The sequence below is a fragment of the Chamaea fasciata genome, unplaced genomic scaffold (genome assembly GCF_029207755.1).
Source record: "Chamaea fasciata isolate MVZ Bird 193981 ecotype frontalis unplaced genomic scaffold, bChaFas1.0.hap1 SCAF_4, whole genome shotgun sequence".
Taxonomy (NCBI): Eukaryota; Metazoa; Chordata; class Aves; order Passeriformes; family Sylviidae; genus Chamaea; species Chamaea fasciata.
Window position 1 is genome coordinate 68,042,200 of NW_027094089.1, and position 19,568 is coordinate 68,061,767.

Consider the following 19,568-nt stretch of genomic DNA (forward strand, 5'->3'; position numbering starts at 1 on the left):
ACAACAACAACAACAACAACAACAACAACAACAACTCTCCCTAAAACAAAATAAAAAACCCCACATGTTCTGTCTGAGATCAAGGCTTTTGCTGATATCAGTCTGGAGCAGCTACCTCCAGTGGCTGTTCAGCGTCTGGTACTGACATGTTCTCTCTAATAGGCTGTCCCAGTAATTTGGCACCTTTCTGGGAGGCAGAGGCACCTGGGAGGTGATCTGGAGCCTTCTTTCACTGAGTTTGTTTCCACAGACAAGGTTTGCCACTTCCATTGTTACAAGACAAAGTTGCTTGTTCACTTCTTCCAAGTGTCTTTTGAGACAAGATGGGAAAACCCCCTAAGACTGTTGGTGTCTCTGCACCTTTCAAGGTGAAGTAATTTCTTGTAGGAGACACATGGCTGACAAAGCTGCACTCATATGAGCTGTTAGTGATGAGAAGAACTCCAAGAACTGGGGTATATTTTGTCTAAATGGAAATATATAACAAAGGGAGTTCTTTGGTTTATGCACACAAAACCACAAAAAGAAAAAAAAAAATCAGCAGACCCATATCTATCAGAACCAGATTTTGTTGTTATTCAAGTTAGTTGAATATTGCATTTATCATGCTGATGGAATTCAGAGGCAGCTGCAAGGCCTTAATCCAGGTTCATAAATTGTGCCATTGTGGCTTCTGAGCATCCAAATGTTACACCTGTAGGACAGCATTTGACTTTTCACTCTCTGCTCTTCTAGTGTAAATTGAAACATTTTTTCACATCTACTCTTCACCTAGCTAAACAGCTGCTCGAGGTGTAGCACAAAGCATTTCACTGAGTGCAAGGCAGTGTTCACTCCATCCTTTGCTGTCCTGCAGGCACACAACCTTCACAGCTGTATCTTAATCTTTCCACATCCTGAAGGAACATCTACCACGCCCCAGACCTGTTAAGTGCCTGCTTTGCCACTTAAAGAATAATTGGAAAGGAACCACAAGGAGCAGGCTCTTCTTTCAAACATGCCCAATGTACTGACAGTGCTCATGATTTTGAGCTGATGGCATAGTTTACTTCACCATCATTTCCTGTACACATTCTGCCACCTGAAATGCCTGATCAGATACCAGGCTTTCCCAGCAGTGCAGATCTGTCTTGCTAACACCTTTCACTTCAGGGTGAGAAACCAAAAATTTGAATCAGTTGAAGGGCAATTCAGTACTGTGGTGGTTGACCTTGACACCCACCAAGGCTCTCCATCTCTTCCCCTACTCAGTGGGGCAAGGTGAATAAAATATGAATAAAAACTCATGGCTCTCTGAGACTGTGAAAATTTAATAAAGTAAAGCAGAGATAGCACATAAAAGCAAAGGAAAACAAAAACATTTACTCTCTAGTTCCCATCATCATAAGATAGCCAAATGCTTTCTGGGAAGTAAGGCCTCAGAATATGTAATGGTTGTTCCAGAAGAAAAACCCTTTAGAAATTTATGTGCCCCCCCAGCTCCTCCTTTCTCTTGGATTTTATTGCTCAGCATGAAGTGACACAGTATGGAATATATCTCAGATCAGCTTGAGTCAGGTGTCCTAGTGATGTCCCATTCCAGCCCCTTGCCTACCCCCAGCTTAAGAGCCTCAGGAGTGGGTGGATTGAAGATGGTGCTGTTCAGACACTGCTTGGCAGCAGCCAAAGCCAGGTGTGTTACCAGCACCATTCCTCTAGAAAAGCACATTACAGCACCATGAGTGCTGCTATGGGGAAATCTTACCCCATCCCATCCATCACTGGACCTCCAGGACCTACTGATCAGCTGGTTTGGTTTTATTCCACTGCCCAACAGCAATTACATTATTGTCATTATCTAGACACCATTGCAGCTGTCACAGAGCAGGACACTCAACACTGGTTTTACTCAAACTGTGTAACTACCCCAGGACAATGTGCAGGCGAGTGAGTTACCTTGCTGGTTATTCACAATTGCTCAGCAGTGTCAGGTGTAGCTGGGGTGTAGGGTACCAAAAGGTGCTGAAAAGGGTGGTGAATGACATGGCTAAAAATCCAGTGAGAGAACTTAGCATTTCGGAACATGGCAACATGTATGAGGTCGTGCTGCATCCTACACAAGGAGGTTTAGAAGCTCTTTTCTGTCCCAGAGCTGTGAATGTGTTGCCCCAAAATAGGCTCTTTCACCTGGTATACAAGAGACCAATACAAACATGGAGTCATGGTATTTGATTTATTTACAGTTACGCAGAAGGAGCAGCTGGGTGGCAAATCCACAAAGCCAGTACCACAGTACCAAAACTTTTCAGTATTCATTTTTAGCAAACAAAGGCTTTAATGTTCATTGCAATAAATGACTGCCACCTTAGAAGTTGAAGAATGGGGAAAATGTGTTTGTAGAGTTCTTTTGGTTTCGTTGTTGACTTGGTAAATGGGATGACGTTTGTTTTATGATGATGCTTTTATGACATTGTATAGAGATCCAAATATTCAGAAAAAGTGTAAATTTAGAGCAGATATGCTGATGCTGTGTATGCAGGAGGAGGAGAAAGAGGCAAGAGATTGCATATTGCACACAGGATGAATGAAAAGGATAGAGATTAAAATAATGAGCACACGGGAATGAAGATTCTAGTCCTGTTGTGGGCTGGACTTAGGGACATACTCAGCCAGTGATACAGGCACTCGTAAGACATATAGTGGGGACAGAAGACCTGCCTGTTTTTGCATATGGCCCTTTTACTACTTAAAATTTATTGGACTGGAAATGATCTGTTTGTTCATACTGAAAGAATATTGAAGGAATATATCAGCTTTTGGAAGCTGTCGTACTGACTCATAATCCTAACTGGGAGGGTCATGCAGTCTCTATTGAACAAATTTTACTGTCAAAGAGAAGAGATCGGTGTTAAAGAAGGTGAAAGAAGAGGGATATGCAGAGGGTTTAGGGTCTGAAAGGTACACTTGCACACACACCCCCACACCCACAGCCTAAATCCATGTGCTGTTTAGAGGCAGGAAGGATCATTTAGAAAATATAAATGTTATTATGCTGGAGAAATTTTTACAAGTAAAGGGGGCTGGGGAAAAAAAAAAGTATCAGGGAATGCCCAGCAGATCCCCTAGTTACAGTAAAATCAGTGAATGGAACAGTAGATTCTTGATTGATGGCAGAGCCATACATTCAGGAAAAACCATCTGCAAGGGTTTGCTAAGGAAATTTGCAGCAGTGCTTGTTAGGGCAATGGGAAAAAGAAATTTTACAGACATTCTTACAACTCATGGAGAGTGGATGATTAGAGATACTAACCTGACTCACAGGTTTCTACATGCCAGAATGTCCCTTCCCTTTGTTAAGACAAAATATATAATCCAAATTAAGTGCTCAATTAACTTTGTTTTTGAAAAATATGGAAATCTAACAAGAAAAGGCATGAAAGGCTCAAATCTGTCTGCTAATGAGCCAGACCTCATAGGATCTCCAGCATGATATCCTGGATGTGGTAGTGAATGTTGCTTAGCTGAATTTAATGTCACTAAATAAATTCTCAAGAGTATGGGCTGGTGAAGGATTAAAGAGAAATAAATCAAGTGTGGGCAAATAATTATTTGACTGTTTTGGATTTAAAATCTGCTTTCTTTTGTATTTTGGTGGACAGCAGAAAGGATCTCTTGTGTTTGAGGTGGAAAAATCCAAAAAGATAAGTGCAGCAATGCTTGACAGTAGCACCACAGAGATTATGAAAATACCCCCTCAAAAAACCACAACCCCTACCCCAAAAGCTCTACTCAGTTTAGTAATATATTTGAAACAGATTTGGAACAATGGTAAGGTTAAAAGTATAATCGTATTGCAATGTGTGGATGAAAGAAGATGGATTGGCAGAAACACTGAGATGTTGAAAAATATTTTCAGAAGTTTGGTGGACAGCTTTGTTTTGGGAGGAATTGGCTAAAAGTAGAAGACAATCAAGGAGGATTGTAAATCATTCAAGTGATCTCGAAGCTGGGAATAATCTTTAATAATCCAGTGTGAAAAACAGCCAGTGATCCTCTGATGTGGGCTGAGCATTACAGTGTTTGTGTGTGAGCCTGTGCCCAGAGCTTGCTTTGAGAATCCCTCAGTTAAGTGAGAAAAACAGAAATAAATTTACTCTTTGTGTTTTAGCCATGGGTTTATGGCTGTCCTGACTGCCTGTACAAACTCACACACTGTGAATCAAAAAGGTCTCACGAAAATGATGGAAGAAACTCAGATGTTATGACAAGCAGTATCAAAAGACAATGCTATCGAAGCAAAGATGCAGTTCCATGCAGCTATAATAACAAAGAAACCCCTGTGGGAGAGGGGGTAAAGGGGAGTAACTTGAGGGGAAATTGGTTTCCCTAATTTGCCTAAAAGTGGATACTATAATTTAACTTATACTTTTTTAGGATGGCCAGAGGCATGCCCTTGCAACATCAGTCAAGTCAGGGATGTTGTTGAAATTTTGCTGGGAGAAATAATTCCTAGATTTGGAATTCCAGAGGGTTTCTCTTCAAACTAAAGACCTTATTTCACCACAGAGATGGCAGGGATTTTCTAAACTCCAACACTTTAAATGGGATTTGCGTACCCCTTGGAGACCACTATCTGATGGAAAGGAAAAATGGATGAATCAGACTATCAGAAAAAATTGCAAAACTGTGTCAAGAAACCCACATGAAGGAGGAAGATGTATTACCTATTGCTTTAATAAGAATTTGAATCACTCTCTGTCCTTAGTGGGGTGAGACCATTTGAAATTCTGGATGGCAGATTGGGTCCAATTGACACTGGGGATGAAAGGTGATCAGATGCATGTGAAAGGTGATGATCTGTTGAGAAATTATCTGTTATCTCTCTTGTGGGTTTTGTCCTCTGTGTATAGGTATCTTAACCAGCAGCCACCTGTATTTTTCAATCAGGAAGTTGAAAGGCACAAGTTTGTGTGAACATGGGAAGATTGACCCTTATAAAAAGAGTGCAAAGCTCCTTAAGTTGTGTTATTGAAGACATATACAGCTGCTAAATTAGTAGGAATTAATTCCTGGATTCTTTACATTCAGGTAAAAAAAGACCCCAATACCTAAACAAGATAAGTGGATTTCACAGCAACATTAACAACAAGATCTGAAACTACAACTGACTGAAAATCTTAAATGAATTTAACTTGGGCTAAAGGAAGTGTTGGGGAGCTTGTAGATTGCCCACAGGGACTTACATGATTATTAGTAGGCATTTATTAGTGTGGAATTTTTTTATTGCTGAATAGATCTGGAAATTCTAGAATTTAATGTGTTTATAATAGGTTGTTGTTGCCTCAAGATGACACAGGAAAATCTAGTCCTACAACTTATCCAATCATTTGGGGCAATGCACAGCTTTAGCAGTGTTAAACATTCAGTTACAGGCAACTCTGAAAATGGCTATCTGAAAGGAAGACACTTGTTATGGTTTTACTGAAATTTGGAATTGGCTGACATTATGGTTCCCTGATCTGAATTTATGGGTCAAGAAATTTTTATCTTTGTTACTTAGAGTGTTGATGGTGTTTGTTTACATCTATGCAGTTACACTGTATATGTATGTGTTACTTAGGGATATTGGAGTCAGAAGGGTGAGACTAGTCTAAGAAATTGATTAGATGAATCTCAAAGAGAAATCATTGCAAAATGTGGAAAATGTAAAAATTTTCTTAAAAAAGGATATTCTTAATGTCTGATCTTGGTGTACTTTAAAGCCTTATTAACAAGAAAAGACAATTAATCTGTGGAACAGAAAGCAGCCAAAGATCTAAGTGATGGCCAGGTGTTGCAAAGAAAAATTACTTGTTGGCAGAATTGCCTTGTTAAGGTCTTGACAGACTGCAGTGATCTCAGACCTGGGGGAGGTTAGCAAGGATTGGGAAGAAGGAAGGTGGTGGACACTAAGAATGCAGAATTTACAGGCACAAGGATAAACTAATAAAGCCAATGCCGCAACTGTGCTGAATTAGCTCCGGCGGGGTAAAAGGTAATTCCAGCAGGGGCAGATCAAGGCCATCAACTCAAGCAACCACTGACTGAAAAGAAGAGAAAGACTGAGCATGCAGACTAATCAGCATGAGAAGTGAGAGGATCATTAACCATCTGCAGACAGAATACTAATTATGAAGAGAACTTGGTAACTTGTAATGAATGAACATTAATTCCTTTGTTTACTAAAATTTATAAATATATTAAAAAGTTGAAATGAAAAATTGAAATGAAAAGTTCTGATAGTCATTGTGCTGGCTTTGTAAATATTCCACTGAGCCTCCCCTTTCTGCACAGAACTGTAAATAATTACCTCCACTCAGTGCATGGATCAGCCTCTTGAAGACTAGGTGCAAGAACCCATTTTGAAACAACAAAGGGATGACAATCATGAGTGGAAGTACAAGATTGCCAGTGCTTGCAGCTGTGGCTGTCCAGAGATGCAGCAGAGAAGCTTCCATGATGCAATAAAAATAATCTCTCTGGACAATCCTTCACCTCCACTTCCTTACCATCCTTGTTTTGCCTCTCTTACGAAGTTGTGAGTGCCACCTAAGGCCACACCTCACCTATCAAACCCGTTTCTAAAGACCACATGGCCAATGTGGCTAAGCTCCCTCATCCCACATTCTTATCTCCGCTGAATTCTGAGCAGTCCAGCCTGCCCCTGTAATGGTTTCATGTTCACCTGTTTCTGTTTGCCAAATTTAGTGCAGTAGTCTGAATGTTTACTCTTTTGCCTCTGTGAGATAGGACCAGAAGAAAAGCAAAGCAGGCCCAAACTTAAAGGTATAAAGATAGATTTATTAACACACAGTAAAAGAAGAAAACGAGAATCAAAATGAAACAACACTCCTTCTCCCCCACCACCTTTTCTTTCTCACAGACAATGTATAGACAAAACTCGGAACTCGAGGTCATTACCACTTATAAAATACTCTTTGATCAGTCCTTTTAGAGAGAGAAATCTCTCCAAAAGATTTGTTGTGGTAACTTTCCACAGGAAAGAACAGTGTGCTTGTACCTTTTAACTTTCACAAAAGCAGTCTCCCGGGGGAAAAATCTGCAGTTGTGAACCTCGCATATCATGTAGCCTTTCTCGTGGCTACATATGGGCCATGGACTCATGCATACTGGGATATTATTTTAAAAATGAAAAATTCAAACACAAAGGATGTTCTTTATCTCATGGAACAGAGATTTCTTTTCACCACTTCACTGGTGCAGAGGGCTTCTTATCTCATTTCTCTCTGTTCAAACATCTCATGGGATCAGAGCTGCTAACGCAATATTCACTCAGCCAATTACAGATACCTTTACCCAAGTACACGAATCTGAACAATAATTTCCCCAATTCATATTTGCCATGATTTAATAGGATATTCTAGCATATTACAGTCTGTTACCACAGCTCATAGGAGATTTTCAGCCTAGGACCAAGGCACCTTCTCATCTCTTCCACCTAAGCGGTCACTCTTCCTTCACTGACGCTAATTTCTTCATATTGTCCTTTTATATGTCCCCAGTTTTGCCTTTTCTCTCACTTAGAGAAGGGTTAGGGCTTTGGAAGTTTCATCTGTGCAAGAAAAGAGTTAATATCTTGCCCAGGGCCTTCAGTGGTCACATTAGGTCTGCTAGGATTTCAAAGCCGTGGAGATGAAGGAACAGAACTCACATCGAGGGATCTCAGAGCGGCCTGGCTGGTGGATGTCTCCTGCCCACCCCTCAGTGACAATCGGGGCCGACCCAACCCAACCGGGCCCATAGCTGCTATAAGGGGCCTGGCAGATATCTCCCTCAGCTCAGCCAGCAGTGGTGGTGTGGGCTTTAAAGTTAGATAGACGTTAAGCTGTAGACCCCTTCCCCTGCTGGGGCCTGGGGGCACAGCCAGGCCAGGGCCAGCTCTCCCCCAAGAGGGAGGAGCGGCAGGGCCTGGCCAGCCTGGGCCACCCCACAGAGTGGCTCCAGGGGGCTGGTTGTTACCTGCTCCTCCGGCCGGAAGGGAAAAGGGCTGGGTCAGACACAGTCCCAGCGTTACATGTGTATTCCCAAAGTTGCATCCAGCTTCCTCAGTGGTTAAACAATATGTCAGTATCTAAAATTGGCCTCTGATAGGTGCCTGTCCTTTCCACAGGAAATTAACAGGTCCTTACGGGGTTATAGGGAACTGTTTCTCCTTTGACTAAAAATCAAGCTGTGTTAACCCATGACACCCCCTCAAGAGTTTCTTCATAGGAAGGCAACATCTACTGTGAGTGTGGTGAGTTCCTGGCACAGGTGGTCCAGAGAAACTGTGGCTGTCCCATCCCTGGAAGTGACCAAGGCCAGTTTGGATGGGATTTGGGGCAACCTAATCTGGTGGAAAATGTCCCTGCCCATGGCAGGGGGAGGTTAGACAATCTTTGCAGTCCCTTCCAACCCAAAATGTCCTTTGATTCTATATAGTGTCTGTATGGAGAGTAGCAGAAGGAATAAGCTGGCAATTGGCATAACTGTAAACCCCAACTGCTAAAATGGGTTTATGATTATGCTTTATTTAAGAGTTAATTTATGGAAGTGGTAGGAAAAGCATGAGTGTGAGTGAACCTTCTCAGATTTAAAATGTTCAGCTGGAGTCCCTCAATGAAAGTTCACCTCATATGATATGGAGGTTTTCCTTTTATAAAAAGATGCTTCTAAAATTGTCTCCCTTTCCCCAAATTACCAAGAAAGTTCATTTTTGTTTGAGTATTAATTATGCCAGGTTTAAAAATTGAAGTCACTAGCCCAGCTCAAGAAAAATAAACTCGGTGTTTTGCCCAAACAAACAACCTCAGCTCACTGGTCACTGTTTATGGACCAAACCACACTGTACATGTTAAGAATGAGCCTGGGGTTTGTTTCATGAATGCTTTCTTTTAGCCTGGTGAAAACGAGTTGGTAAAACACAGGCACAAGGGGCCCAGGGAGTCAGTATGATACACCAATCCTGGAAACAGTCAAGATCAAGTCAGATAGGGCTTTGAGCAACATGATCTGGCTGAAGATATTCCTGGTCTTTGGAGGGGTTTTGGACTAGACCACCTTTAATTATGTCTTCCAACCCAAACTCGTACATGGAAAGCAGATGTGGCAAACCACTCTCCCCATACACTCAGGGTTTACACCCAACTGCCAAAGTGATTGTATGAAGAGCTCTGTCTTCCCTTAACAGAAGAATGACTAAAAGGGTGCACCTGAGAATGCTCTTAGAAGCCTCCAATAAATCCTCACCATCAAACCAAAAATTCTGCTGCTGGAATGAACCTGTACACTCTGATTCCAAGCAATACTCAGAATAAAAGTAAATGACAAAGTAATACCCCTGGGGAGCACAACATGTTAGTCCTGTGCTTTATCTCAATTATTTGTTTCTATATTCATTTTTCTCATCTAGCTGCAGGGAAAACTCTAGTAGCATAGACTCATCTGTTTCTGTCCACACAGAAAGCAAATTTTCAAAACAAGTATGTCCAGTTAATTTAAATAGTTATTTTGTTTCATTCTAAAATTTATTTTGTGCACACCAATTAAAAATTAATTATATTTATGAATAAAAATACTCCATTGCATCAAGGCATATCTAGTACATGACAACAGAAATATTCAGTTTGAAATAAAAGAGGAAAGCATTTTCTTGGAGAAATGTCAAATTTTTTAGAAGTTTTAGATCTCATTTTCAACTCCTTGAAGCATTTCAGGATTCTATTTTATTACCCTCAGACACTTCAAAATAATTTGAGTTACTGTTGTGTCTGCAGCCCCAAACTTCCTCAGCTAGGGTTTCTGAGAAAAATAAGAAAATTTCACCTTGAAGTGACAGTCTTTCCCCTCTTTTTCTCACACTTTTTGCCTTTCCTCCCTGGATTTCCTCTTTGCCATGGTCTGAGAAACACTGCACAGTAAATATCCTTCTGCCAAATTCTTCCACTGAAGATGATTGTGCCTGAATCCCTGGAGACTTTCTGTGAAGCTTTACATTGCTGTTTCTCAGGGACTAGGAAACTCTTTGTGGCATTAATCATCTGCATTTTACAGATTCCCAGACATCAGGGATGCAACTTCCAGGAGACAGGAGTGGGGGAGGTCTTCCTTCATTTTTCAAAACCTTGCAGTAGAATATAGTTATTAATGGGTTTCCATTACCTTTCATATTGGAAGGAGCCTCTAAGGGAGCATGCTTTGCATTCAGATTAGCACAAGATCTGTCATTAAGTGATACAGGGAAAGACTGCTTTTTCAATACATCTGCTGTGGCTATTATTTTTAATTACACTCCTGCTGCTGTAAATTAGTTGTGATTTGTAACCACAATATTTTAAAAGAGAAGGTGAAACATGGGATGTAGAGAGGGGTTAGAAAACACTAAGACATTGGTATCAACAGGAAAAAAAAGTTCTACCTTAAACAACAGATTTGGTATTATAAATATGAAACAAACAGCATGTGAAAACATCACTAAATGCAGACTAAATTAGAAACTAAATTATGTATGATGTGTGAGCAGGCAAGGTGGGGTACCTACTGGGTTTCACATCCCTGAGAATCTAGACTTAGTGCCTGGGGAGAGGAAACAATGCTAATACCATTTATACCACTATCCATTCCCTTTTATTTCCGCTTAATTTGGGAGCAATCTGAAATTGCATCTTTGCCACTGGCAACACCTGGGAAACACTTCAATAAAAAGCACACGATATGATTCCAGGAATACACTTTCTGGATCATCTTTCTGGATTTTATGAGATCCAAATGACTGGTTCATCCAAGAGAGCATTCAGGACCACAAAACAATGACAGATTTTTCAGCCTTATCAGGGAAAGACTTTAAAACTGTATGTTCATCCACACCTTCCAACAATGACTTCTTATATGCCATACCTGCATACAGTCTTATTTTTAGAATCACTGTGTTCAATTGGGAAAGGTCCAGCATTCCAGGACTTTGTTTTTCTTAGTTAATCTTCACATTATTCTTTCTTCCAGGACAAAAAGGACCATGTATCACTGCCAGACCTAAAATATTTTTTTCGACAATAAGAGATTTTGACAGCAGGCCACACAGCCGTTTTGCATGGAAACCTCCCCATCAGACTTCTGATGTTTCATCCCTCTTTATGAAGATTGGACCACATGGAATTTTTATGTCCAGACTGGGTGAAATGAAGTACAGATTTGAATTTTGCAACACACTTCTTTGACTCTAACTCACAGAAGCTTAAGTCATTTTTGTTTCTTTGTTTCATCATTTGTTCTTCAAGTAGTTTAATAGATAGATTTTTTAAAAAGCCTTCAGGGTGAAATACAAATTTGTAAGCTGACTTACATGATTCAGATGGGTATTGTGTTTTTAAATCAACTGTATGCTCACCAGGAATGCATCACAATTCTCTTGAGACACTGTGTAAGCTCTAATGGTGTTAAACATCTAGCTGGATTTTCTGTGTTTTTTTGTTTCTGTCAGTGATTACTGAATCTGGTCAGTGACTGCCAGTACCACCAGGCATTTATTATAGTTTACTCTGTAAATACAGATGAGCAATGAACCACAACACTGGACTCAATCACACCATAACACAGGAAAAGTCTAAATTTGATTCAGGCTTTTTCACATGAGTCCACATGAGCAGCAATGCAATCTATTATGTCTGGCAAGAGAATGAAACGATATTTATACATGCAAAGTTTTAAGTCTCTGAGCTGAGGCCTAAAGACAGTTCAGCGGAGTTTTTTTCCTTGTGGAAAAAGCCAAACCAACTCAAAAACAAACAAATGAAAAAAGCACCTTCCTTGTCACAGAATGAGTGTGTTTGGAAAGGTGGACTGGAGGCCCTCTATTCCATCCTCCCTGCTCCGGCAGGGTCCCCTTGAGCATGTTACTTGGGATTGTGCAAGATGTCATTTGCATCTCTTATGCATTCACAGAAGTGATAAGCACACACTGTAAAGACTGAGAGAGTCTTAAAGACTGCTAGAGTCATTACCTGTCTTACAAGGGACACAAGGTCCCATATCACTTGCATTGACACATACAATCACAAAATCATAGAGTGGTTTGGGCCAAAAGGGACCTTAAAGACTACCTAATTGCAAGACCCCTGCCATAGGACACCTTCCACTAGAGCAGGTTACTCAAAGCCTCATCCAACCTGACACTGAATGGTGTTTGACAGCAGGTATGTCAGAGTTACAATGAGCTTTGTCTATCTTACAAGCCTGTTCTGTATGTTGTTGGATTATGCCTTTTTTATCACCCGGAGATGGGGCTACTGAGAGACGTTTTAAAAACTTTTATTCTGTTTTCAGTCTCATGTGAAGGCTGAGACAATACAGATGTTATAATTCACGCCATCACAATCAGAAGCCAAACTATTTCCTAATTACAATACATTATAAGTGTTTCTTGGCCTATCAGCTTTTGCCACACAATGCTGTTAATGCCTTAAAGCCAATCATCTAAAATTAACCCTTGTGGGTCTTACTACAATATATCTTTCATAGTTCTTCTCCAAAGTATCTAGTCTTATTTGCAAGACCATCATTTGAAACTTGTTTCTAGTTCCATTTCTCTCTCAACAATGTCTGTCCTATTCCATGGAATTTCTAAGTCAGTATTTTTTATCTCAAAGTTTGCATACAGATACATACTGTGTGAGCCTTATGTCAGGCCTGGAGAATTCTCTACAAATCCATTTCCCACACTTCTCCCTCTCTCTTGAATGGAAAAGTCTTTGATGGCCTTGGTAATTGTTTGCTGTGCACAGTGAAGTACACAAGGCACTTTCACTAACACTGTCACTATAACAATCAATATGTATAAACCTATTTTGCAAAGCTCCCTTAACCATGGTGCAGAGCCCCATCCTTCAAACAAATTATCTAACTATGATTCATCATTCCTTGTGATTTGAGATGTTAAATCTTTCAGCTTTTGTATGCTTTTATGGATTGATTTGGAATGGTCGGACAAATTCATACAACACAATCATTCAAATTCTTCACAACCATGTCCATGTGCCAGTAAAAGAATCAATTGATGTTTGATTTTGAAGGAGAGCATGTCTAACACTGTTAATGTCTGTCAGCATATCACTGATTGCAGCGGATGTGGCATTGGCTTGTTTACTCAGCTAAGATCTAACCTGATCTAACTATTTGAATGCCATGGCAGAAGCAAGGTGGGGTAGTAACAAACCTGCTGAAACCCTTTTTTTTTTTTTTGCTTTCCAAGGCATAAAATCACTGCTACAATTTTCTTCACATCGATGGGTAAATCTCCTTCCTCTATGTTTTTTCTTAATGCCTGTTTTAGGACTAGGTGCTAGCACAGTAAATTGTCCAGTACTGCATGGACCACCTTTGAGGCACAATGGAATGCCTTGCTAAGCCCTCTTTGCACAAATGAACCAAAATCCTTTTGGTAATTGTTGTGGATATTAATAATCCCCAAAAATTCCACCCCAACTATCTGAGTAATTTCACTGAAAACTTGACTAGAAACTACAATGCATCTTTCATAGTTCTATTTCTCCAAAGTATCTAGTCTATTTGTAAGGCCATCATTTGAAACTTGTTTCTAGTTCCATTTCTCTCTCAACAATATTTGTCCTATTCCTTAGAATTTCTAAGTCAGTGTTTTTTATCTCAAAGTTTGCATACAGATATATGTTATGTGAGCCTTCTGTCAAGCTTTGAGAATTCTCTACAAATCCATTTCCCACAGTATGTCAGTGTCCTTGGAGGCTGTGACTGCCCTGCATGTGGCACTGATGGTGTCAGAGGTGACACCATGCAGATAGATGCTTCAGATACTTCCAGGCCCAGGTTCCTCCTGTTCCACAGAGCTTCCCTGTTGAAATGCTGCCAACCCAGACCATGGCAGGTCTATGCAACTGCAGAATTGACAGTGAAGATGGACTTCTGGCCATAAGGCTGTGATTGCCAGCAAAAGCCTCCAGACCCAGCCACTTTCCATCTGCCAGTGAGGGGCAGCCTTGATGAGAGGAACTGCAATGGCAATTCCTTGGGAAGCAACCAAGGACCCTGATGGAACATTGTCTCGGTTTAGATAGACAGGTATCTGCCAAGAAGGGTTGGAGTCTCCCTTAAAATGTAAGCCCCTCCCCCCCGTTCCAAATTATCATAAATTTGCAATTAAAAGGCTGTCAGGCAAAGATTTTGGGAATAGGTATAGCAGTTCTTTACTAGGGATATAAAAATACAGATGTTGTAGTACAGAAGAATAAGCAAACAAATAAACAAACAAGAAATCCTAGAAAAACCCTGACAGAGTCAGAAATACAACCTGACACCCTGTTGGTCAGGGTGTTGGAAGCAGTCCAAAGTAAGCCCTCCTGGAGTGGCAGATGTGGTTCTGTTGGAGTAGAGATGGTCCCATTGAAGAAAAAAGGTCCAGTAATGATGAGATGGGTCCAGTCTTCCTCTAGGCATCTGGTGGAAAAACTGGATACCTAGTAGCACTGTGGCTCCTTTTTATCAAGGTTAAATGGTTTGGCTCCTCCTCCCTGTGTGGAGCATCTTACAATAGTGCAGTGTAATGTGTAATGTCATTGATGAGCTCTTAATGGTCTATTAGCAGAAGACATTCTCATGGAAGTAGTGAAACAATGAAGAGAGATAAGTAGCACTCCACCATCTGATAAGGGACACTGACCCATTTGGGCAAAGATAAGCAATTCTGCTCCACCCAGATGGAATAAAATAATATGCTCTTTAAAAAACCCATGACAAACATATGGAAAGAGCATTAAAACAAGGAATGGAGGGAGCCAGGCTGGGGCTATACGTGGCACTGAGCTGGATGTCTCTACCCATCTGTCCTCTGCTGCATCTAGACTGCCTCTCTGGTCCAGCTCTGCATGTTTGAGTTTACCTCACTCTGTAGAGCACGTGCCTGTTTTCATGGAGCAGTTTCATTTACTGTTAATACAATTCTCCAGCCTATTTGATATAATAATTTTATTTTTTAATACTTGTTTGGCTGGGCACTGCAGCATCCAGCAGTCAGAGCTCTAGCAGGCTTAAGACAGCATTTGTTTCATTCTGGTAGCTGAGGAAAAGGGAAGGAGGAAGCAGAGCTGCTGCAACTGCACCTGTAGAAAGGGCGTCACAATAGGATCTTCCAGTGACTCCTAGGCACTAAGTCAGTTCACCAATTTTTAGTACCAGCCAGTAAAAGCCTGTAGTACACCTTCAATGAACACAGCTACAGAGAGGGTAAAAATAAGGAGTTTTATTAGAATGATGCTCCATCCCTTTCAGTATTCAAAGCACCAGATACTCATGAGCTCAATGGTTCAAGAAAAGTCTTTGAGAAAGAACAGTGTTATATGCAGGTTTCTCAGTCATAGCTGGCTATACATGTGTTCCTCTTTAAGACACATTCTCAAGATTTGGCAATGATGCTCCAGAGCCATATTAAAAGGATAAAAGGAAAAAAACCCAAAACCAACACCAAATAAACCGCAACCCTTTCCCCACCAAAAACCAGGAAACCCCCCTGTATTTTTAATCTGAGGAAGTGATAAAACCAATTTAAACTGTGATTCAATGGTTTATCTGTTTAGCATAGGCATAAAAAAAGAGGAACAATAATTTTTGCACAAAAGCATGTTTTTGCAGAACTGCAGACATCCTAACATAGTCCAAGCCAGATTTGAAATTTATGATGAAAAGGGGAAGGGAAGTTCCAGGAAGGGAAGGGAAGTTCCAGGAAGGGAAGTTCTGGGAAGGGAAGGAAAGTTCCAGAAAGGGAAGTTCTGGGAAGGGAAGTTCTGGGAAGGGAAGTTCTGGGAAGGGAAGGGAAGTTCCAGGAAGGGAGGTTCTGGGAAGGGAAGTTCCAGGAAGGGAAGGGAAGTTCTGGGAAGGGAAGGGAGGTTCTGGGAAGGGAAGTTCCCGGAAGGGAAGGGAAGTTCTGGGAAGGAAGTTCCGGGAAGGGAAGGGAAGTTCCGGGAAGGGAAGGGAAGTTCCGGGAAGGGAAGGGAAGTTCCGGGAAGGGAAGTTCCGGGAAGGGAAGTTCCGGGAAGGGAAGGGAAGGGAAGTTCCGGGAAGTTCCGGGAAGTTCCGGGAAGTTCCGGGAAGTTCCGGGAAGGGAAGGGAAGGGAAGGGAAGGGAAGGGAAGGGAAGGGAAGTTCCGGGAAGGGAAGGGAAGGGAAGTTCTGGGAAGGGAAGTTCCGGGAAGGGAAGTTCCGGGAAGGGAAGGGAAGTTCCGGGAAGGGAAGTTCCGGGAAGGGAAGGGAAGGGAAGTTCCGGGAAGGGAAGGGAAGGGAAGGGAAGGGAAGGGAAGGGAAGGGAAGGGAAGGGAAGGGAAGGGAAGGGAAGGGAAGGGAAGGGAAGGGAAGGGAAGGGAAGGGAAGGGAAGGGAAGGGAAGGGAAGGGAAGGGAAGGGAAGGGAAGGGAAGGGAAGGGAAGGGAAGGGAAGGGAAGGGAAGGGAAGGGAAGGGAAGGGAAGGGAAGGGAAGGGAAGGGAAGGGAAGGGAAGGGAAGGGAAGGGAAGGGAAGGGAAGGGAAGGGAATGGGGGAGGAGGGGAGGGGGAAAGAGAGGGGGAGGGGGGAGGAAGAAAGGGGGTGGGGGGAAGAGGAAGAGGAAACCTTACTAGGTTACTTTCAATTCTGCTATAAAATAAAAAATTGTCTTTCAGTGAAACTGTCGTTGAACAGTGAGAGCTTATGCAGCTAAACATCAAATGGCAGAAACTAATTTAGAATATAAGAGTTTCTTAGAAACCCCATGGATTCTTAGAATCTCACGGATTCTTGTGAAACTCTTATTTTTTACATATATTTAACTTGACTTACATTGTTTGTTAAAATAAAACCACAGAATTTAGTATTTCAAAATGTTCTGTTTCTCTTTTCAACACGACCCTTCTTAAAAACTTTTTACAGGGAAGTGCATGGGGAAGTGCTCCCACTACTTCCAGTGGTTGCATAACATCCAGCATGGATGAATAACATCCAGCAATTAAGAGATTATTCTGTTACAGCATTTTATAACTGATATAACATCTGTACAGGGTGTGTTACATATGCATCCATACCTTGGAGGGTATTTTTCAACATATTGCTGTGAATAAGCAATATCATGAGAAACTCGGAGACTGAGAGTCTAACTTCTGGGTTTGGGCTTCATCACTCAAACCAGGGCCAGTGGGGCTGCACTCCAGCCGGGGCCCTCCATGATTCCTCTTTGTACTCATCTCCCACAGAAAATGAGGCCAGTGTGCTACCAGAACCAGCAGACAAACGTTACAAAGGCTGATGCTCACAACCAGCACCCACAGGCTCTTCTGTCCAGAGTGGGATGGGTTGCACAGAGGGAACTCCAGAAAAGACCCTAATGGAAGGCAGCCACACAGCCCACACTAGCCAGGGCCACCATGAACATCATGAGACCCTTCCTGGAGTACTGTGTCCTGCTCTTGAGCTCTCAAAATTAGAAGCATATGGACCTGTTGGAGTGGGTCGAGAGGCCATGGTGAGAATCACACACTGGAGCATCTCTGCTGTGGAGACAGATTGAGAGTGATGCCTTAACTTTTAGCTTTCATATTTGCAGATTCTGTGCTGCCTAGGGATGCAGTTCTGAGCCTCATATTAAGTGCCAGTAAGCTCTCTTCACAGAGTAGGTAGAAAAAACAAATGCTTTTCCTGCTGAGAACCAAGGACAACTTTTTGCCCAACAGCATAAACAATGGTGAACTGAAAAGAGAAAATAAGAAGGATGAGACCTCACAACCTGAAGATGTAATTGGATAATTAAACCCCAATATGCAAATGGACCAAAACTTATAAAAATGTAAGATCTCCTGACCGGTTAGCCATTTTTGTGACTATTTGTAGCCGACCCTGGGTGCAGCCTTGGTCAGGCTCCTGTCCTGCCCAAGGTGGATCCTGAAGGCCTTTAGGTAAATACCTACTTTATTCTCTAGCTCTGCCCAGTCTCTCTTTTAGGTCGGCCTTCCAAGGCATCAAGAGAATTGGGGTTTTTCAGCTTTAGGGAGAACTCACTACCCTTTCCAGCACCCAAAGAGGGTTCCAAGTGAGCTGGAGGGACTTTTGAGAAGGGAACATGGAGGCAGAACAAGGGGGAATTACTTGAAACTGAGACTAGCTTTAAATTAGATTTAAGGAAGAAACTCTTTCCTGTGAAGGTGATGAGGCACTGGCAGAGGCTGCCCAGAGAAGCTGTGGATACCCCATCCCTGGAAGTGTTCAAGGCCAGATTGAATGGAATTCTGAGCATTCTGGATTGTAGAAGCTGTACCTGTCCACAGCAGGGGTTTTGGAACTTGACGGCTTTTAAAGGTCCCTTCTAACACAAACCATCCTGTGATGCTGTGATTCTATGATTTGTCCCAGTGATAAATAATACAGATAGCACAAGGCATCTATATATATAGATGTCACAACTACTAAATTGTAGTGTTCAGAGAGGAGCAGCTGAGATGCATGTGAGCAAGGCCTGGCCCCAGAGATACTCATGGCAATGGAAACAGTTGCCATGGAGACAAGAAAGGCCAACCAAAGGAATTACCAACAAGCATCAGTCTAAGGGTGCCTGATGCTGAATAATGCACAGTGCTGCTGCCACAGCCCCGGAGCTGTTTTGGAGCCCAGGGAGCACTGAACATGCACCGTTTGGTTTGCTGAGCTGCAGATGGTGCCCTGTGCTTTTTAATAGGCGTTCACAGTTAACAACACCAACCAACCAACCAACCAAACAAACAAAAAATCAAAACAGATTTTAAAAAGGGAGCAGCAGCAATAAATAGTTAAATCCCTAAAGTTGAATGGTTACCCCTGCCTGTACTGGAAGAAGAATTTCTGCTGATGCTGTTTCTTAGAATTTAGCTCACAGAAAAATGTCTTGACATGAGGAAAGGAGAGAAAGAAAATCAATAATACTTGATCATCAGAAAGCTAAAACTACTAGGAGCACATGGAAGACTGGAGTTCTCATTAAGGCAGGTATTGCTCCTCCCTGCACATCTGCTTCTCGGTTTTGCAGTTTCAAGGTCACATGCAGTGAAAAGCAGCACAACACTGTCGACCCAGGCCTGGGTTTTTACTTGGACCAAAAAAAGTCATTAATATAAAACACAAAAATTACATTCCATGTGACAGATTAAAAGGGAAAAAAGTATCCCAGAAATCTCTTGTATGTGTATAGTGTTTTGTGACACATAAAAATAAGTTCATATTAATTCCACAGTAGGTTGTTGTCATCCTTCCTAAAAAAAAAAGAAGAAAAAAAAAAAGAAGAAAAAAAGTATTTTTAAATTTGTCATGATAACTATTCTGCACAGCATTATTACTATTTTAGGATGCCTGGAACAAAGTCATATCCCTGTTTGTAGGGTGCTGTCATAGATGGGAGAATTTTGAGAATGTCTTTCAGCTTTACTTGGAGTAAAGACAGTGAAAAAAGAGAAACTGCTGCTTTTTCAGAGAAAATGGAAATATGGAGACTTTTCTGCTGAACAGCAAGTATAAATTCTACTTAATTTGTGTCG